Consider the following 23,367-nt stretch of genomic DNA (forward strand, 5'->3'; position numbering starts at 1 on the left):
AAGCAATTAGGGGTTCAGTGTCTTGCTCAAGGACACTTCGTTCCCTAGCGGCCGCTCTACCTCCTCCGCCATTTCCTTTTTGTAGGCAGTTCAAACACCAGACTCATTGACGTTTTTTTTGTGTCAGGTTTGAAGGCAATAATTGGACAAGTGGTCTGCTGGGAGAAGGTTACTGGATACACACACACACACACACACACACACACACACACACACACACACACACACACACACACAATCCACAGCTGGCTCTTGTGGGTTCTAATGTGAGGACAGGCAATCTCCTCATATTTATGGGCTTGAGCGAGACAGTCGATGCATTTCCATTTCACTGTTTCACTATCTAGTAAGAAGATAAATCGTTATCGATCGGCGGAGGGAAGTTCGGGTGTCGTGCTGTAAGCAGCAACAGCATTGTGATTGTGTGTGCGTGGTAAGAATGTGCATGTAACAAATTGCGTATTGCAGTGTTTGCAGTGCAGAATCATGCAGAGGGTAGTTGCTCAATTTTGTCTTCATCATTGCAACATCAGTGTGATGATGATTGGCAGACGGTTTGGATCCACCTCCTGCAAGTCCAGAGATGCTGTGAGTGACTCAGACCTGGCCTGCACGCTTTGATATCGTCGATGTCGGGTGGAAACCTTGTATGTCCATTGTCCATAAACCATTACTTTTCAGGAAATGGAACGGCATTTTTCAGAAACAGTGAAAACAGCCAATCTACAAGCTCACAACGTGTCGCATCGCGATACGTTGTGAGCTTGTACATTGACTGTTTTCACTATTTTTGTGCGACACTCTTGTGCGACGAAGTAGGCCATAAAAAGTTGAAATATGGAGATAGGAGGTTTGTGGCAGACAGCGACGATATACTACCTCCACACGTTGTGCCAGACAGCGACGATATACTACCTCCACACGTTGAAAGTGTTGAGTATACATACTGGCCGCGCTCTCGTCCTTGTGCTTTCGTGGGTTGAATCGTGATAGTACTCCTGCCGCTGTACCGCAGGTGTCAGTTTTAATGATTATTGACTGCATCGAATTGAGCCTTCAGTGCAGCGTGCCAAAAACACAGTGCGCCTGTCGAGGTTTGGATGAAGGGTTGGCAGGAGAGAGCTGCCAGCAGAACGTTTGAATATCCAGTTCAGTCTAAAAAAAAAACACGTAAGTTTAAATCTTGAGTTACAGGTGAGGAGTTTTAGGTTCAGCTTCTTCGTGCAGGGCCTCTTGTCGTGCTGCGGATAGCAAGCTCGTGGCGGGCGGGCATAAAATAGGTTTTGAGGTATGGCTATTTGCATTTGGATTAATTGCTAGTGCTGTACCCATTATCAGAGTACTTGGTGCACAAGACCGGTTATCGAAAGGACAATCCTCGACGTCAGTCATATTCCCATTCTCCATGACTCAGGGGACGTGTGTTTGACTTCAGGACTTCGGTACTCTAGTCTATACTGACCAAAAACAACACGTTAAACAAGTATTTCCAAATGGGACTTTTTAGATCAGTCGGGGAAATCACTCTCTCCACGGCCGAGCTAACTTCCAAGTGCAGGGCCATGCGGTTGTAGAATTATCGGTTCTTTTCAGCTGGAAGAAGAGGCCTGTGCTGCATTTGATTAGATTTTATATCTGAAACTTTCATGAAATTAAAGTGCTGTCTCTGTCTAGTAAAGACAAGTTTCATTCTTGTCTTTCATTTTCAAATTATGTTTTTACAATTCTATTAGTGTTTGAACATCAAACCATCATTTGACAGCCCCATTTTGCTTTTAACTGCGGATAACTGCACAATTTACACATCATTCATGTGTGTGTGTGTGTGTGTGTGTGTGTGTGTGTGTGTGTGTGTGTGTGTGTGTGTGTGTGTGTGTGTGTGTGTGTGTGTGTGTGTGTGTGTGTGTCTGTTTTGGCACAACTGCTCGTTTCTTGTACAGGCACGGAGATACAAGAAATGTGTCAGTGCATTTCACATGAACCTCTGCCACCTGAACGGGTTGTCTAAGAGCAGTTTTTCGTCTGATATCAACATCATTGACATTAGCCAGTAGCCACTAAGCCCTATATACTTCATCTTCCGTTGAATAGCAAAAATAGCCGATCTACAAGCTCACAATGCGTCTGAGCTTGTTGATCTTGTATTTTTTGTGTATCTGATTCTTTTTTTTACATTTATAATTATTATGAATTTCTCTCTACGTTCCAGGCAGTACAAATAACACCTAACAGCACAGACAGTGTGTTTATTCCAGGGGACAACATGTGTGATGAACAGTAATTGGTCTGTAAGGCATTGAAATGCACTTAATGTTAATTGCCCTCAGACCAGGCAGGCACCATCCATTCCTTAGAGCTTCAATCTATTGCCGTTAGGAGCAGCAGCGGCCGGCTGCTCCCATCGTCTGTGCCTATACCGGTCTCCTGACTGTTCTGTTATCCTGGGGATGCAGAGAAGGGAACATAATGAAGACAGCAGTCTGTTCTGCCCTAGCAGCAGCCAGGCCTAGTTAGACAAACAACGTCTGCAAAGTGCAAACCCACAGGCATCGACTTTGCCGTGTAAATATCAACCTAACTTATCTACTTGGTTTAGGGCCCATTAGCTCAGGGGAGCTGGACGAAGGACTCACTCCGCCTTCGCACACCGAGAAAGGTTTGCTCAGCGAAACAGACGCTTGACTCCCCTCATATTTGACTTTGATTTGAAGGTCTTACTCTTTTTGCGCACCGTATGGCCAGCCTCGGTCTCTTCCAACTAAGCGATTACATCAAAGTCATGTGGGAGCTGAGAGGGCGCAGATGAAAATTGGGGAAATGGAGGAGGCTTGGTCTGATTAGAGACACTTCATTTTCAAGGGGTGGCTTTTCTGTCCACCCCCCACACGTCAAGCACGCACGCACACACGCACGCACACGCACACACACACACACACACACACACATACACTTCTACTTCTTCCCCTGAAGAGTCCCCAATGGCCCATTAAGAAAGTCTGAAGGGGTTCTGGGGCGGATTGGGGGAGGGGGGGGATTATATGATAGTAAACTGGACTGTGATTGTGATGGGAATCAAGGCAGCAAGAGACAGATAAAAGCTAAGTAAAAATCATATAGAAAGAAGGGAGGTAGTTGAAGGACAAAAAACCTGGTCAGTGTGGAACCTTGCATGTACACTTCCCGTAGGCCAAGGAAGAACAACGGCACTTTACGATTTTTAGATTAATCGAAAAAGTAATCGATAGAATAATGGGAAGAAAGATATTGCAGCCCTAATTCATGGCAAATTAATCCTAATAAATGTAAGGTAAAATGCTGACTAACTGAAAGGCAAAACAAGCTGTCTTCTACAGCAGCTGAGTTTACGCTGGTGACCAACAGGAGTTTGTGTATATGTACTGTATGTGTCTGTGTCAAGCAATTAAGACTCCTAAACCACATGCATTAACTTGCATGGCGGAGAAGATCATCGGTACTTCACTGCCTTCCCATCAAGGACAAACATCAGGACAGACCCTATACCCACCCACATCATGGACTGTTCACTCTGCTGCCCTCTGGCAAAAAGGTTCTGCAGCATCCGGTGCAGAACAACCAGATTTCGCAAGAGTTTCTTTACCCAAGCCGTCAGAGTTCAGAAAAAAAGTGCAATAATCCCCTATAAGTGCAAAAAATCCTCTATCCTTTCTCCTGTATGCTGCTGAGGACTCTTTGCTGTGAAATAGTATCATTATGAACTGACTGTGATTTTATTAGTGGTGAATTTAGTATTGTAGTATTTTAGTATTCATTTAACTATAGGAGCAGTTTTAGATTTTAGATTATAGTAAGCCAGTGGAACGGAATTTTGTTCAATTATGCATTTTATGTATTGTTGAATGACAATAAAGCTATCTATCCATCTAAGTTGCAGACACATTTATTTTTTTAATCATGTGGCTCTCAGGATCCACATGGGATCTGCGTAGCTCCAATGTGGGTCTCAGACTTCATGTGGCCAGCCTGAGACGTCTTTTAAGACCTTTTTTTATACCAAAACAATTAAATGAAATGAAAGAAAATTGCATTACTGCATCAAAAGCAATCAACAAACTACACTATAAAAACTGGTCAAACATTGGCCAAATTGTCAAATAATATATCACATCAACTCCTACAATTCCAAGTGCTTGTCAGGGTGGGGGGTTCCCAGTTCAAATAAGATTATTTTCGGGGTTGCGACCTGAAAAGGTTGAAAACCACTGGTATATCATGTACATATCTATGTATGACTTCAAATTTGGACAAAGGTTTAAGCCCGATCTGAGCCCCATTGATTTCCGATTAAAATCAATGTAGCACGTCAAAATGTGAAGGTTTTCACCTATAATGACCTAGGAATACCAGGGTTGATGGGGTTAATTTAACCCTGCAAAAAACAAAAAAACATTTGAGGAGGGAGACAACTGCTCAATATGAAAGAATAGTTTTAATGAATGCCTTCAAACGGCTATTTTGTTCAACTTTTGAACACAAAATTGGCTTCAAATCTTACAGGCTACTCCGCAACGCGTTTCGAGTACAAAACTCTTTCAGGCAGAAAGAGTTCCTATTTCCTCAGGGAGATTCCTGCCTGAGGAAATTGATTCTGAAATTTAATTTAATTCTGAATGTTCAGTTTCAGAGTTAACAACTCTGAACAGCCGATTGTTGCTGTGTAGGTGTGGTCTTATGAAGTTGCTTGCAGCTATTACAGTATATCCACCCATATAGAGCAAGAAGTTCATGTCTATAGGTATTATTTATGTCCTTCCTGACACTTCCCTACATTGAGCCTGAGGCAGGAATATAAATCAGCTGTAAAGAATCAGGCCTGGACCCTCAGATTTAAACTCCTTCCTATGAATCACTCTTGGCTCTCTGTTAGGAAGCCGCTGGCCAGCCCACACTGTGTTGTGATGTAATTGTTATTTTTACTTACATGCATTGCTCAGCTCAGGGAGCAATCCCTGCAAAGCCATGGGTTTTGTGTTCCTGTGCGACAGTTTCAGCCAGCCAGGGCCATACAGTTAGAGTTGTAACACCGAACTAATCGAATATCTCCATATTTTCACTTTTTGGGGCGGTGTAGCCGCCCCCTATAAGTGAGTTTTGGACACCGACCAAAAAATGTGTGTACCCCCTAACCCTTCCATTGTTAATGCAAATCGATACTTTTTTCATATCAGCCAATCACATTACAGCTAGTGTCATCACCACTAACTGTAATGTGATTGGCTGACTTTGCAAATTCAGGACTGTGATTGGCTAGCGAAACACATGACACACGTGCAGCCCTATGAATAGCAGTATGGACTTTAAAAAAAGTCATTTATACTTTTTTTAAAGTGAGTCATGTTGTGATGACCACACACCGCCCACTTCACACTGGGTGTGATTTTTATTAATTGAGGGAATATTCACTGAGAAAGAATATAATCAATAGTTGCAGCAGCCCTACCATACTGACCAGTTAGGATTTGCATCAGGGCTGATCAGCAGGGTCCACAATTAACACCAGCCAAGTGCCACATTTGGGTAAGTTATTCATTTGGCGTTTAAGTTTAGATGGTCACCAGACATTTTGGGCGCTGACTTTTTTGGCAGCTGACTTTTGTTTGGCAACAAAATATCAGCCTTAGTGGCGCATAGCACAGGCAACGTTTTTGCCAGAAAATATCTGTAGAAATATTAGGGGCCTGGAGCACACGGCCAGCTTTATTTCCCATTTCAGTGTCACATCTTCATCAGAGGACTGATGAAGATGAAATGTAGAAACGTTAGTCTGCACCTGCAGTAAAATAAAATAGGCTTCAACCGCCCATTTTCTCCGGTACTCTTCCTTTTTATTGCTACATATACGTACATACGTACATATCCTGCTTCTGAGATGCACTGTGGCCTGTCTGATGTTGCTGAGGTGCAGAGAGATGCCCTTTCTGTTCATTAGCATTGACAGCTCAGCACAAGTAAGATTTGTTACAAAATATATCAGTCATAAGTTGCTCATACAGCACACAAGTGAAGGAAATCGCTGGTGGGCCAGATCTCATGTTCTCATCAACATACAGGTAATGTCTTAGTATTTCAGTGTTCCATAATCCATCAATTGTCTACTATTTTGATGCGCTGTGCATATCAAATCTCCATTGAAATCACTTCACTTCCCGTAGACCGAAGATCCACTCCCTGATTCAGAACTCCCGGAACGCGGGTTGCTGAGATCGAGAGGAGATACCGCCTGCTCCAAATAAACAGTTTGAGTCTAACAGCGCACCAAAAAAGGAAAACTTGTATGTGAATGGCAATCCATCTTCATAACTGAATAGCAGGCCAGGCAGGTTGTTTTTTTTAGTTGAGCTGTGTCCTGATTGCAAAACTAATGTAATGAGGCTGTCTGTCTCTCTGTCCACAATGACTCAATACACTGTCATCAAATCATAACACAAACTTTATATAATAGATCTATTACTTAATGTCTGACACATTGGTGATCAAAGGGTAATGCAGATGAGGTGAAACTGATTAATACCTTATCATGCATAACTTCTGAACTATTCCTCATGGAGGGGTGATTTAGATCGGCTGAATTTGAAAGCTTATCTCAACTCAAGGCATTTATTTCCCTTCCCTGCATTATCTATATAACCTGTATATGTTTAGCCTTTACTCCTTCCTGTTGTGACCTGTTGTGACTGACTGACAGTGTGACTGAGTTCTTGTGTCCTAGTCTAGTCTTCTTTGTCTTGTCCTTTATTTTTCTCTTCTTTTCTCTTTCTTCGGCACACTGCAAATTCCAAACCTATGAACCTACGATGTAATGATGTAAATTCACATTAAAATATAGCAGAAGTCACGTGGCTCAACTGTGTGCTACTTTAGGTTGTCCTTTTTGAATTATGTACGCTGTTGTGATTAAATGACAATAGCTGTGTGCTATAAGGCCTTTGCACTTCGCAGTTCCTTCCTATGCATTACAAGAAGAAGTAGGGCAATGTTCTCCTGTATGGCGGTCGCTCACTCTTGTCTTTACAGTGCTCAATGTAAGCCTTTCACACGCACACGCGGGAGGAACTTAAGAGGTCCATCTTTCTGATCTCTCAGGTTTCATATCTCTCCAGTTAAGAGTCTTCCCTCCAAACAAAAGGAAAGAACTTCATTCAAATGCACAAAGGGGCAAAATGTGAGCAGCTCTGCTCCTTGGTGAGCTACTTCCATGCCACTGAGATGTGGTAATAATAATGTGTAGACTTCATCTATGCCATGTTAGGACTGTGGTTCTCAAACCTTTTCATGTCAAGGACCCCCGAAATGTATTTGGCCGCGCCATGGACCCCCGTCTGAAATTATTTTGTGCCAGGGACCCCCCCATACAAGATTTGTTTTGTTAAAACGTTTTAAAAAATCGGGTTAAAAGTGGTTAAACTTTGATGCTACATTAACTACTTTTTCTAAGGACCCCCTGGAATCCTCCTCAAGGACCCCACTTTGAGAACCACTGCTATGGAAACTGTGTCCATGCACTGAAACTTAAGGTCTTTCCGTGAGCGGTTTGGCTAAGAAGGGGGGGGGGGGCTCCTCTCGGGTATCATCACAAGATCCCCTCGGGGGTAATTTGACACATTGGCACTTTCCCTTGAGCCTGCTGCCTCCCAACAACAATATCACATGCGCGCACACACACACACACACACACACACACACACACACACACACACACACACACACACACACACACACACACACACACACACACACACACACACACACACACACACACACACACACACACACACACACACACACACACACACACACACACACACACACACACGGGTCCATGGTGCTAACCCTGGAGTATGGAGGAGGAGCAAGGAAGCCAAATGAACGAGCTCAAACAGCTGATATGAATGATGTGATGACGATCAGTAGTCAACCAGGGACCTCCAAGGGCCAATCGTCATGACAACATGGCTTACAGTTGGAGTCGATCCAGGCCTCATCCACACACATACAGTGTGTCAGCCTTTCCAAACAGCCCAGACTGACGGCCGGCACACACCAGAGAATGTGCGCACACACGCGCATATACGCACACACACACATATAGATCCAGTCTTATTTTAAAGCTTGCGTATCCGTGCGCCTGGTGAAGCCGGTATCATTGATTTCAATTGGATTTTTCCAAACGCGCTGTACGCGCACAGTAATTCCACGCATACACTCGTTTTGAAAAGCCTGGTGTAGTCCGGGCGTAAGGACGTGTTCATCAACTACTCGACTATCGATTTATGATTTAAATCAATGATAATTTCCATCCCTAGTTAAAACCAGTGACGTATAAACCAGCACGCATCACAGAAACTCCTCTTTCATATTTGTCCTGCTCCAAAAGTCTTGAGAGTCAGTGTGTCAGTAGGGCTGGAAAATGTACCGAAAATATATCAAGAACCAAAAGATTTATTAATCCAGTTGCACAAAACACACCTAGTTTTCACTAATCAGGTTTAGTTTTAAACCATCCTTTTAATCTTGGTTTTAGTTTTCACAGAAAACCTGGATTAATTTGAACCCTGTTGCCCTTAAACTCAAGATTTAAATCTCAGTTAGGCTTGCCTAACTGGTGGTTTAAATGTAAAAATGGTAGCGCCAATTCGTTTTTAAATTAAGTGGTGCATATCAAAATAAATCCTTGATAAACAAATCCTTGATTTTCCCCTAAACTATGCTTTATTTACGGTAATCCTTGTTGGTGCAACCGGACCATATGTGTCAGTGATGACACAGCCGCATTTCCCCTGTATACATGACGCACAAACTGCAGGTAAGCCCTTAAAGCTGCAGATTATCAGCATGACATGGGGTGTCCACCACTCCAGTCCACAGAGCTGATGGTTTATCTTTCAGGGCTCTCAACCAGTGGTCCGGGGACCGCCAGTGGTCCTTGAGGGGGTTCCAGGTGGTCCCAAGCTAAATGATGGAGAGTTGGTAACCAAATGGACCCTTATAGATCTTTAACTCTTGAGAGCGTAAAATTATTATTTTACACTCTCAAGAGTTAAATTAGTGTTAAATGTCTGCATTAGTTAATTAAAGAATTGTTATTTTGATCAACGTTTGCCTGTTATCTCTCCTATGGTACCACATCAATACAGCATGGAATTGAGGACAAAATGTTATCCAACGATAACAAAATATTCTACGTTTTGGGTCTGAGAGGCTAAATCTAATCAAATGGTGGTCCATGGCTCAAATGCCGAATAAATAATGGACCTCGATATGGAAAGGGTTGAAAACCACTGTTTTAGGGGAAACCAAACTGTTGTCAGGCTGGCCTGGCAACACAGGCCAACACACAGGATTATTATTATTCTGTGTCTATACTAGGGATGCCACAATCTGACCTTCAGCCAATTCGAAATTCGGACAGCCCTGGCGAATATTTTTCGATTATTCGACGGCGCCGTTTTTTGAAAAATATTTTTCAAAAAAAAAATGTTTTTTTTTTTTCAATTTTTTTTTTTCGCTCCTGTTTTAGCATTATCATGGTCATTTCCGGGTTGCGCGGCCCAATTATTAGTTACGTTAATGTTTGGGCTGGGATGCTTTCCAGCAGGGGCCTCAGTGCGGCTGCAGAGTTCATGTTTGGGCTGGGCTGAAACAGTGAAACGCTCTGAAACTGTGGCCATTTACAATTATTAAGACTATAATATTACTATTATTAGTATTAGCATATATTTTGATTGAAACTAAGGCATACAAAAGTAAAAAGTAAAAAAAAAAAAAAGTAAAAAGTATTTTTTTTTTTTTTTTTTTTTAATAATTAAAAAAATATATATATTATTAAAATCGAATTTTAAAAATCATTTTCGATTATGGAGACTGTAACGAATATTCAAAAATTCGAATAATCGGTGGCATCCCTAGTCTATACAATATACAGTATGACTGCAGGTGTGCCTCGCCCGCTGCTGCCTGCCGCACTGGCACACTGTCCCTTATAGACGCTGTTGGGCAGAAACCTCTTATCTCCATATTCTAACTTTTTGTGTCTTTTCCCTACTTGATCATACTACAGCGTCACACAAAAGTATCAAAAGTAGCAGATCCACAAGCTCAAAACGCGATGCAAAGCGACACGTTTCGAGCTTGTGGATCTGCTGCTTTTGCCTGTTTTGTAATTTGAATACTGAAAAGTAACAGTTTTGGATATACAGTATGAGGTTTCTACCCGACAGAGACGATTAATACGTACACACGGCTGTTATTTTATTCTGCTGCTTTTGAACTGCAACTATGCACCTTAACGTACATACCTGAACATCTGCTATTTAACTGCCTCACAACACTGCTATTTCTAACCACACACCTTATACAGTATATACTATGCACCTTATGTCTATATTTCACACTGATTGATTCAGAGGATATATATATATATAATATATATATATATATATATATATATATATATATCACTGCAGAACAACATATGGATCCAGAGTGTGCAACACCTTTGTCCTTTGTCCCCAGGTGGTCATCATCATCACCTCACACCACAGCCTTTGGTGTGTGTTACAGTTCCTGCTATATTTCATTTCACACTGTCCATATTGATATCAATCTGACCTGTTATTCTATTTCTTTCTCTCTCTATCGCTTTTCCATCTTTCTTGAAACTGCAATGTTGGGGCTTTCAAGACAAACATTTCAGCCACTTTCTTTTTTTACACCGGTAAACCTGCAGGGGTTAACTTGACACTAAAGGTCTCGGGGGCACTTGCCCGTTGAGCAAGTACAGGTCACGTTCTACTTGCCCAAAGGTCATGCCCACTTGCCCGAAAAGTAAATTGACCATTACAAAATGTTAGGTCAAATTTGAATTACCGTTAATTTCGATATTTTTTTAATTCTGGGGCTGCACGAAATATGGACAAAAACACAACTTAGGAACTCCTATGCTGTGATTTGTAGAAAAACACATCTAGCTCGGATTTCTTCTTTTTTTAGTGAAAACGAGCCTTATTCAACGGGCGATAGCAACAAAATGGCCGATCGCGGTAAAAATGTTTTTTTTTTTCGCACCGAGTGCCGCGCTATGAGCTTGTATATCTGCTATTTTTCTTGAAAAATCTTGAAAACATGATTATTATTTTTTTTCAAAAAGACTGACTTTTTCCACCACTATTTTATCATAAAGTTGAGTTGAGCAGTCATCTGTGCGAGGCGAGGTCCCCAGTGCTCAGAAAACAGCTCCTAGGAAACCGATGACAACAGATGAGCTTGGGAACTAACCAACCACTTACAGCCTTGATTAAACAGACGTTTACAGCGTAATTACTAAGCAAGGTACGAGCCTTGCAATTTAACCACTTCCTCACAACTACACATTAAATATTTCATTGATCGGGGTCCCGCAGATCTCTTGGCTGGTCTCTTGGCCCCCGACTTTCACACCAAATCTATAATAGCGGATCTGCAAGCACACAACGTGATGTGTTTAGCGAGCTTGTAGATCTGCTATTTTCACGGAATGTTTGCCTATTATGACATGCCCAGAATAGGGACGCTAGGGATAATGTGGTTAAGTAAGTAAGTAAGTAAGTCGGTCATGTGGTTAAAACCCAGCAATGAATTGTAGTGCAAATGTGGTGGTCTCATGAAAGGATTCAAATATCGCCTCTGTCGGGTGGAAACCTCATATGTCCAAAACTGTCCAGCAAAAGTAGCTGTACAAGCTCAAAACGTGTCGCTTTGCGCCGCGTTAGAATATGGAGATTAAAAAAAACTAATTAAAATATACAAATGTAATACATTTTCTTTGTTTTGTGTCAAGTACATTGAATAGGCTTGTTGTTGAAGTATACAAATAAATGTCGCTATTTCCACTTATTTTTGGAAAATGTTTTTACATTTTTCAACATTGAAACGACGATTATGCAAAAAAATATTGTGATTATCTCAAATAATAATTGCGATCAGGAAATATTATGTCATCTTTGTGCCAGGCCTAGCTTCAGCGCAACAGGAAATGTAACATCTCTTGGGAAGACCACCGTGGAACCGGACCACCATGCATGGGACATCTTGTCTCTGTCGAGGGGGGAAACCTTGTGTTCAAAACGTATTCAAATTTTAAAAAAAACAGCAAAAGTAGAAGATCCACAAGCTTGAAACACTGCGCCTGTGGATCTGCTACTTTTGATGTGTTTGCGCGACGCCGTAGTATAATCACGTAGTAGGGCGTTAATTTATGAAAAAAACACAAAAACGTACAATATGGAGATAAGAGGTTCCTGCAGCGACAACAACGATCTCCTACTTGAATGACTGTGGCTGTAGTGGAGTTGGCATAGAGTTGGTATAGTAAGGATATATCAGCAGTTCTAGGACACTAATCTGAACTGAGTGAGTGAGTGAGAGAGGTGGTTATCAAATTGCAAAAAGCACCACCACCGTGAGAACTCTCTCTCTCTGTCTGTCTGTCTGTCTGTCTGTCTGTCTCTCTCTCTCTCTCTCTCTGACCCGCTGTGTCTGCGTCTGAGGAGAGACAAGCAGCAACCTGTGTCTATAAATACACACTTTTGGCAAAGCCAGGCCCATGCATGCAGCTCCGGAACAAACATGAGCGGTCATAGGTCACTTGACTGTGTGTGTGTGTGTGTGTGTGTGTGTGTGTGTGTGTGTGTGTGTGTGTGTGTGTGTGTGTGTGTGTGTGTGTGTGTGTGTGTGTGTGTGTGTGTGTGTGTGTGTCTCTCTCTGTGTGTCTGTGTTTGTTTGTGTGTCTGTGTGTGTTTTGTATAACTAAACTTGTGAGGACCAAATGTCCTAGTATAGTAGAATTTGAGAAATAGACGTTGTGAGGACCATTTTCCTGGTCCTCCTCACAAGAGAAATGGTTGTTTTAAGGTGCAGTCAAACTGAACTTTGATTCTGCCTATGCGGCAGATTCTGCCAATGCTTGTCAATGGGAACGGAGCGATTTGTTGCCATTTGATGATTTCTGCAAAAAGAAAACCCGCTCCTTTCCCATTGAAAAGCATCGGCAGAATCCTCCGCATTGGCAGAATCTAAGTTTGGAGTGACTGCACCCTTATGGTTAAACAAAAAGATTTTTAGGATAGTTTAGGATAAGGAAAAGATTCAGGTTGCTGTTAGGGTCAGGATTAGACAATTAGAGGTTAGGTTAGGTTTAGGGGTTGGAACTGGACTTAAACATGATTTATACTTAGTTGTGTGCCAGTGTCATACACCGAAAAATAGCTGATCTATAAGCTCGTGACTTGTGACTTTCTTGATGCTATATTATTAACACATTTAGCTGAGGACCCCCTGGAACCCCCGTCAAGAACCCCTGGGGGGTCCCCAAAGCCATCGTTGAGAACCACTGCCGTATATAATGGCCCCTTTGTAAGCAAGCAGCTAAATGTGTTAGAGACCCAGCGGCACTGACATGGTTAATACAGACAGATCACGTCATCACAGCATCTAACTGTCTGTCACCTCCTTTGCATATCTTCTTAGGCTTGATTGTCAGCCATAAAGAACTCGTTGCTGTCGGGGCAGCAACCTCATATCTCCATATTTAAACTTTTGAATGAATGTTGCGTCGCACAAACGTAGCGATAGCAGATCTACACGCTCGCAATGTGTCGCATCGCGGCTCGTTGTGAGCTTGTAGATCGGCTATTTTCACTATTCTAAACAAATAGAAAACATTTAACCCATTAAGACCTGGAACTGTGTCATTTTTTGATTTGAGCTAAAAAGCATTATTTTACACTTTGGGCTATTCAAAAATAGCAGATCTACAAGCTCATAGCGCGGCACCGAGTGCCGCGCTACGAGCTTGTAGATCTGCTATTTTTGAAAAATCGTGAAAATGTGAGCAAATCTTCTGAATACATATATTTTTAAAGCGAACATTTTTAACTAATCAAATCTTTGCTTCTGGGGGGTCCCTGGAACAACATATTTTGATGGGGGTCCGCGGCCAAAAACATATCATTTTGGGGGTCCTTGACATGAAAAAGATTGAGCACCACTGATATAGAAACATAGGTTTTTCAGAATACTGTTGAGATTTAGGAGACGTGTAGAATCGGCTTCAGGTCTCAATGGGTTAAATAATAAGACAGGAACGGTTTTGGGACATACAAGGTTTCCAGCCGACAGCAACAAAATGCTTTCATGCTTAGCTCCATGCTGTGCTGTGCTGACACACAGCAGGATTACAGTGCTGTGGGCCAGCCATTCATGTCTCTTAGGTCTGACCTTTCAAATATCAGACTGGCACATATTTCATCTGAACTATTCCATTAGGACTATATCTGGTTTTAGGTGATAAATGAACACAAACAACACATTTTTTAAATACTTCTTCAACGGCACAAATCTTGCGTTGGGGATCCCTGTTGGCACAAAATATTGGCCGTGCGGACCTTGACACGAAAAAGGTCTGAGAACCAACTGATCTACAGGATGCCAGAAACAAACCTCTATCAGTCTGCTAGGCATGTCCGAAGGCAGCTTTAGATCACAAGTCTTCAGCGGTTTTCAAGATTGTGATCTTGCCGTTAATGTGTGCTTTTATCTATCTTATTCACAGCAAACAGTTTTCTCTCTCTCTCTCTCTCTCTCTCTCTCTCACTCTCTGAGGGAGAAAGATGGTCCGTGACGTGTTTGAGAGGAAAGCTGCTTTTAGACAAAAAAGGCCAGCCTTAAATAACCTGGGAAAAAACTGGGGAAAGGGATAAAAACAACCCTGCGACAGAAAGGGAAAGGAACATTGGCACGACAGAAGGCTGCTAAAAATGCAACCTCTCTGGAGGCAGAAAGAGAAGAGCTCCAATACAGAGAATTACCCTAGATTCCCCCACATGATGCTGCTGGAGGGAACTAGAACAGTATTGAGCAAACTAGTGCTTCAATATCCATATTGTCACCATACTGCAGGAATGACTGTTACTATAGCGATTTCACTAAATATTTGCGAAATGACATTTTTGATAAATAATTATCAGTAATGCCTAGCTTGATCGGCCATTTTCTGTGAAAGCTTTCCCCACAATACGGATGGATGCTGGGGTTTAAGTGGTTCGAGCTGCGTCTCGAGCCTGCCGATCTGCTACTTTTGCATAAAGTAGCAATTTACGAAAAAACACAAAAAGTTCAAATATTGGAGATAAGAGGTTTCTGCGCGACAGCAACGCTATTCTAGTTCCTAGCCCTGTCTGTAGTACAGCAGTGGTTCTCAAACTTTTTCATGTAAAGGACCCCCAAATTGACACTTACTGGCCCGTGGAGCCCCATCTGAAAAGATATGCCAGGGACCCCCATACGAGAAGATGTTTACGGCTCTAGCTGTGATTTTCAACCATTTTAATTTCAAGTACCCCCAGTTTGACATGTATTGGCCTACGGACCCCCATTTCATGGCATTTCTATCTCTGGGACCTCAATTTATATTGTAAAATCAATGTTAACGTAACTCTGAGAGTGTAAAATGGAACCAGATGGACCCGTTGGGGTCCCATACGGGTCAATTTGGCCCATGAGGACAAATTGACCCCCATAAGGGTCAATTTGGTTCCCATTATCATTTAGCTGGGGACCCTGGAACTCCCTCAAGGACCCGGTGTCCCGGGACCACACTTTGAGAACCAATGCTGTACAGTAACAGTATGTACAGTACCAGTATGTACAGTACCAGTAATTGTGTACAGAGTGCATTCTAATGCTTCCTCACACCACAGCAGGGAGGTTGAGACATCTTGCAGGTGCTTCCTACGTAAAAGCAGCACTGGTCAAACTGTCACGCTGTGCCCTAGAAAGTTCACCAAGTAAGTACTGTAAGTACAGACTGCACTAGAAGAAGACTAAGCAAATTATGTTTAACACATGATAACACATTTTTAGCCTCTCTTTCCTTTTATGAAACTCTTTGACCTTGTTCTGTTGAACAGAACATAAAAAAAAAAAACAATACCTAAAAAACACAATGTATTCTGGTGTTTGTTTTGGTAGACAGGCATTTCATTTATTTATTTATTTTGAACACAAAGGAAATAAAAGTTATTTTAACATCATCCTTCCATGTTCGAAAAAGGAGTAGGAAGAAGTTTTGTGAAAACTTAAAAGGAGTTTTTGGGCTACCAAAACAAATGGTGAAAACACCAAAATACAGCGAGAGGGCATGCAGTGTGTTTCTGCAGGTTAACATGCACCACACTACTATCCAGTGGCTGATGGCTGCTGGTATAGAGGGAAATAATGGGTTTTAAAAAATCTATATTGTTTTGTTATGTAAACACAGGGCAAAGTTACACGCTATACTGAATTAAAACTGTCAATAAAATATTCAATCAATTAATCAAAAAGTGTCAAACAATCAAGCCTTATAAGTTATCAGACGGCCCTTCAAATACTCTCCCAAACACTCACACACTGTTTCCTTCTCTCAGTAAAGCTCTGGTGTCCATCACTCCCCCCCCCCCCTACCCTCCCCTCCCCTCCCCTCCTCTCTCCCCTACAGCTTTAGTTGATAGGTTTAAGGGCCAACACCATTAAAATGCCCTGCCGGATTAGTCACTGCTGGACAAAGTACTCAACCCCGGTACTTGAGTCAAAAGTATAGTGCACCTGCTCCAATATTACTCAACTACAGGTTATATCATAGCTGTCGGACAGGAACCTCTTATCTCCATATTTTGTCTTTGTGTTTTGGTAAATTAACGCCGTACTTGATCCAACTACAGCGTCACACAAAAGCATTAAAAGTAGCAGATCCACAAGCTCGAAACGCGGCGCGAAGAGACGTGTTTTGAGCTTGCAAATCTGCTACTTTTACCGTTTTTGAATTTGAATTTGAAGTAACAGTTTTGGATATATGAGGTTTCCACCCGACAGAGACTATATACAAGCTCATAACATGTCGACATGCAACGCGTAGTGAGCTCGTAGAGTAGCGTTTTCACTTTATTTGAAATAGGGCTTAAGTGGTTATTAATTCATAACGTAACTTGCTCTTTTTCCATTCCTATAAATGTAGTGGAGTCAAAAACAAAGTTCAACATTCGTCTTTGATATGTACAGTAAAATACAAACACTCAAGTAAAGTACAGATAATGTACTTAAAGTACAGTACTCAAGTCAATGTACTTTGTTATACTGTGCAACACTGGGATCAGCACAGGGCAGATTCTATCACAGCGGGACAGAGGGCTGAGAGAATGAGATCAGATCCACCACAAGCCTCTAATCAATACCAATAAGCCTCCATGACCCAAATTGAGTCAACTCACACCGAACTCTAGTGAAAGTATTAACAGCGGGTCGCTTGGTTTAAGAAGATAAAAATCCGTTTCATAAGCAGGAAAAGACAAGCTATAATAAAAACCTGCAAAAAGCACTAAGGAGTCAACAGTCTACATAATAGAATGGGGGATACACTAAATTATATATGTCTGCTCTCTGACGGATCGATTTGGCCTATTTACAATGTCCCCCAGTCATCTGTTTTATCGGCTTTGGGCATCAGAGGTGTAATGCCTTGTTGTACTACAGTTATAGTAGCATCTCTACCGGCAGCAGGAGATATAAACGCTACAACACAAAAATCTGCAGTCTGGTAATATTTTGTGTTCCGACCCGATCGATATTGTGTTGATTTTTGTGTGTGAGCAGAGAACTGCAGCCCTGTCTGAATGTTCTGCATAGGGCAGAGCAGCTACTTCAGCACTTCAAACTTAGACAAAAGGTGTGTTGGAAAAGGAATAGACTTGTGGTTCTCAAAGTGGGGTCCTTGGGGAATACAAGAATGCTCTCCCCCCAAAGCACGCTCGCCCCAGGTCAAATCTGGCGACCTGATAACGGTCGCCACCAGGTATTCCTAATCGTAACTTCAGTAAAACTATGCCTAACCTTATTCCTATGCTTAACCTCAGTAAAACTATGCCTAAACCTAACCTTATCCTCAGTAAAACGAATACAAGAACACAAGAACCGCTGGGGGCGAGCGGTGTGCGAGAGAAATGGGGGCGACTGTGTTTTGGGGCGAGCTGGGTCCCCAGCAAAAGTAGTTAACATAGCATCACAATCATTTTAACCAGTTTAGTTTATCCATTTATATGCTGGCTATTCCAAAATAACAGATCTACAAGCTCACAGCGCGTCACTTCAAGCTTGTATATCTGCTATTTTCTAATTCTTTTGAAAAACATAATTAGAAATATAAATCTTCACTGGCACAAACATAAATCTTCACTGGCCCAAAACCTTTTCGGATGGGGGGTTCGCAGCCAGCAATACATATCAATCTGGGAGTCCTTCACATGAAAAAGTTTGAGAACCAGTGGAATAGACAACCAAGCAAAGAAAAGCGTACCGGGGCTGAAAGAAACCAGAGGGGAAAAAGACGTGAGGGAGGAGGGAACAAGGGAGAGATTGTTATGCTTCTCTTTTCTCATTAAGCTGCAATTTACCAAAACGTCACCTGACATGTCACTTGTAGCTAATCATTTCCATTTGTGGTTTCAACACACTTTCAAATCCTCAGCGTTAACTTAACTCTGCGAGGGCACGATACATTTCGTTGCTGTCGGGGCAGAAACCTCTTATCTCCGTATTCTAACTTTCTGTGTTTTTCCGCAAACCAACGCCCTACTTGATCATACTACAGCGTCACACAAAAGCATCAAAAGTAGCAGATCTGCAAGCTCGAAGCGACGCGTTTCGAGATTGCAAATATGCTACTTTTGATGCTTTTGAATTTAAATCCTGAAAAGTTACCGTTTTGGACATATGAGGTTTCCACCAGACAGTGACAATTTGTACCCTACAAATGGATAAATTAACAAAGAGGATTTTACCGTGTGTACTGTACCTTCTCTCTGGATTATTTATTTTTACCCCCCCCCCCCCCTTAACAATTAACTAAAGTGTTCCTACAGTGTTGTACCCATCTCGGAAAGATAAACTACATTAAATCTCTTCTATTTCTATCTCTGTGGAAGTGAGAAGATTAATCTCTGGTCCAAATGGAATGAATGAGTCAAACCTGCATATTTCATCAGTGGCGTAATCAACATACTGTGTACAGTAGGATATCATTACATCTGCGTCTTATTTCTATTAACCACTTATAGGGCTAGACGTGGAAAGTCGACCCGAGTCGTCTCTGTACTGTGTCTCTACACCAAAGCTCTTCACCAAAAATAAACAAAAAGCTTGTATTTTTGGCTAATGTTCCCCTCCAGATTAAACATATGGATGCTGCCTGGGGTTCAAGTGGTTAAAGTTAATCAACACCAATACACCAATCTGGGAACCCATTCAGTGAAAGAAGAAGTTAGAAGAATCTGTCTTCAGAGATAACCAATACACAAAATTGACAGTAAAAAAACAGCAGTGCAAGCATTTTTCTGTGTACATCTTCTACAATAGATGAGAGAGGTCTGTGCACCTCAAAGGCTTGTTGACAACCATCACGTGTTGACTATGAACACATGGAGGGAAAGGTTACACCTGTGGCTTCCACAACATCAACAGCGGGGATTATCACGTTGCAGAAGAAGTGGCCCGGCTTGGCTTGGCCCTGCACTGCATGGATTTGACATTGAACTGTCTGCCACCTCCACATAGACAGTCAGTCACTCAGGCAGCAGGCTAGGTCTCTATGCATGCAGTCAGAGGCACTAGAGAGTCAAAATCTCTAGTCCAGGGGTTCTTAAACTTGTTCGTGTCAAGGACCCCCAAATTGATATGTATTTGGCCCCCCCCCATCTGAAAATGTTTTGTGCCAGGGACCCCCAGAAGAGAAGATGTATGTTTAAAAACAATTATCAAAATCATTCAACATTTTATCAAAATAAATAGCAGATGTACAAGCTCGCAGCACAGCACAAAGTGGCACGCTGTGAGCTTGTAGATCTGCTATTTTTCAATATCCTACGTATAAATGGATGATGTGTTTAAAAGATTGTGATGCTATGTTAACTAATTTGGCTGGGGACCCCCTGGAACCCCCCCCCCCAAGGACCACACTTTGAGAACCACTGCTCTAGTCTTAGTAAAACAGCAACACCTGAGTTAGTACTGAGGTAGGAAGTTTGCTTCCCCCCGCCATCCACACCTTAAATATCTTCGCCAAAAATAGCCGATCTACGAGCTGCTTGTAGATCTGCTATTTTTGCAGAGTGTATGCTTTACTTTAAAACATTTTCCAAATATTACATTTTTTTACATTTTTGAAAAAACTGCCAATTTAACACCAAGGTGCCCACTCTTCCTTGGTGCCCACCTTGATACCTACCATACTGTGTGTTGTAACGCAACTACACTGTCATGACCACTGCCTTTGACTCTGCTAGAGGTTATTAATAATTACTATGCATGGGTTATAGCCTGACTGTGACTACTAGATCTTCTAATCCGCACATGCTTATTTCTGACTTGTGTGTTGTATATCGGCGATCCATTCCCTCCTCATGAGTTACAATCATCATCACATTCATAAACCAACCAACAGGCAACAAGATGAATCAATATATCATCCATAAAAGAGCAGCTCCACACAGATCCGCCCTTGTCTGTGTCTCAACCGGCCCGCGCGCGCACACACACACACACACACACACACACACACACACACACACACACACACACACACACACACACACACACACACACACACACACACACACACACACACACACACACACACACACACGCACACACACACACACACACAGGGCTAATGGATAATGGTTGCCATGCAAACAAGTGACAGTCAAAGGCAAGCATGTGGCATCCTCCTCCCGTTTTAGCTGACTAGCTAATATTACATACAGGTTGTTATTACTGTGTAGCAGCCACTGTAACGTTGATAAAACACAACACATAATAAGTGTCTGTCTAGCAGAACAGAACGGCGACAGACGTGGGCGTCCAGTTCCCACCCGACGTAAAGCTTTCGTCAAGTCACCTCATATTAACGTGTGTGTGCGCGCGCGTGTGTGTGTGTTGCAGGGGGGGGCGAAAAAGAAAAATCACATTAAGACCACTTAAACCCCCCAGCATCGTTCCTTATTGTGGGGAAAGCTTTCGCTGAAAACAGCAGATCGACAAGCTCACAACGCGTCGCAGCGCGACGTGTTGTGAGCTTGTCGATCTGCTGATTTCAGCGAAAGCTTTCCCCACAATTACGCAAAACAGAAAAGACACTAGCACACAGAGCCCCAGAGGGACTCCTCCGCTCAACCATACGGGGTGTAAGTGGTTAAAGTGTCAGCCCTAGTAGTTAGCTTTAGCCTCGCTAGCCTCGTCTCCAGTCCAGCGCGTGAAAGAAAAGAAAAAAAGGGACCAACAAAAAAAAGAAGAAAGAAGAAAAGAAGAAGCCGCGTGGGGAGAGCCATATCCATTCTCCAGGCTGGAATGTGTTCTGTGTCGCTTCATATGAAATGAATATGCCGTAATATAAACTTACTGTGAGGTGAACGGCACGGCATGCAGCAGTTTGTTTGGAGCTTCTTCTTCCTCTTGGTTTCCCCCCGTTCAGCGCAGTAACACTAACAGTAGAGACATGTCTTCTCCTTCTCCTTCCCACACAGTCCGTTACACACTGTTCATAGTGGAATGAAGTGGACAGACAGACAGACTGAGGGTGTGTGTGGGGCAACAGACAGACACACAGACAGAGCAGACTGCTGGCTGGAAGGAATCAGAGAAGTTCCGTCATCTCTTCAATGGAATGAATGCTGCTGCTGCTGAGTGCTGACTGTTATGTCCATGCTGGGCTCTGGGCTGGGGTTTACTACTACAGGGTGCACAGCGCCCCCTGTGGCCACATGTTGCTGACTGTTGTGGCCATGCTGGGCCCTCTGGGGTTACTTTTCTACAGGGTGCACAGCGCCCCCTGTGGCCACATGTTGCTTGGATGGGACTGTGTGTGTCCACTGTCCATCCATTTAAAAGTGGTTGAGAGTCTAGCAGTGCTTCCCAACCTGTGGAGCCGGGCCCACTGGTGGGCCCTCAGGATTTTGCAAGTGGGCCCCCCAAATAATTGGCAAAACACTATGATTGGACTGATAATATAACAATAATAATAATAATAATGTAAACCTTGAAAAATGACAGACAGACAGACAGACAGACAGACACACAGACACACAGACAGACAGACAGACAGACAGACACACACACAGACACACAGACAGACACACAGACACACAGACAGACAGACACACAGACAGACACACACACTTACACAAAACAATTATTCCGTTGCCTGTACCGATCATGTAGCCAAAAAAGGCTACATGATCAGGCTTACATTTTTACAATTCAGCCAAACAATAGAGGAAACATTTATGGGGAGATGCCATTGCCCTTTTGACTATAGGACTTGCCCTCTCTGACCTCTGTGCCCGTCTAACCGTATAGATAGAGTCTATACGATTAGACGGTATAGACTTGGTAGTTCCCTGTCTTTTCTCGTTTTTCACCCCTGATCCCAAAAGTGTCACACCATCGATAAAGACAATAAAACGAAGGATAGCATTTTCAGAGATTCAAAGTGTCAGTAATTGGAGATAACGTCTTAATGTGTGAAAATAATTGCCTTGGCTTCTTCAATATGCAAAAGTCCCAGATGGTTTAGCCAACCAACCTGTACGTTCTAAAATTAGAGGGTTTGATGATGCTTGGCAGTAGTAAGTAAAGCATAAGTGGCTTTTTTCTCCTGGAGCGAGAAGAAATGGCATCCATTACTTATTCATCCCATGAGGGTGCACTTATAGCTGCCAGTAAAAGTCTAAGTTGTTGTGAATAATGCAGAGGTGTGCCAACTTCAACATCCCCCTGCTTTGTGCAACCTATTCTTGTATTTTGTCTGTGCTTATAATTCCTCCATTGCAGATGGAAACTATTTATGTGATGAAGATAGCAGCTAGCCGGCTGGATTGCTGCCAGAACCTACAATGGCTGTCACGCAGACCATTATCATTTGAACGGTGCAAATTTGTAAATTATCTTGCAACAGAAGATTGCCGGGTTAATGTTGCATTGTAGCGTTACGAGCGTCAAAACATCTTGATTGTGAATAAGTCTGTGATAAATATACAACTATAGGATTACTGCACAAGCATGTAAGCACGCACGCACTCACACATCCAGCCCCATACACGCACGCACACACACACACACACACACACACACACACACACACACACACACACACACACACACACACACACACACACACACACACACACACACACACACACACACACACACACACATTCTCTCTCTTCTCTCGCTCACACAAAGACACAAGCTCTTAAAGGCAAATGT

At 42.5% G+C, this 23,367-nt stretch overlaps 1 protein-coding gene across 1 annotated transcript in view; it reads right to left on the reverse strand.

Moving 5' to 3' along the window:
* Positions 1-21,784, reverse strand: part of osbpl5 (oxysterol binding protein-like 5) — a 107,309-nt gene extending 85,525 nt beyond the window's left edge. The window contains exon 1 of the mRNA XM_084060924.1: positions 21,503-21,784. The gene's annotated coding sequence lies outside the window, so the exon portion shown is untranslated. The remainder of the gene's footprint in view (positions 1-21,502) is intronic.
* Positions 21,785-23,367: the final 1,583 nt, after the last annotated feature.

This window comes from Gymnoscopelus microlampas (assembly GCF_963454915.1).
Source record: "Gymnoscopelus microlampas genome assembly, chromosome: 6".
In the NCBI taxonomy this organism is placed as follows: Eukaryota; Metazoa; Chordata; class Actinopteri; order Myctophiformes; family Myctophidae; genus Gymnoscopelus; species Gymnoscopelus microlampas.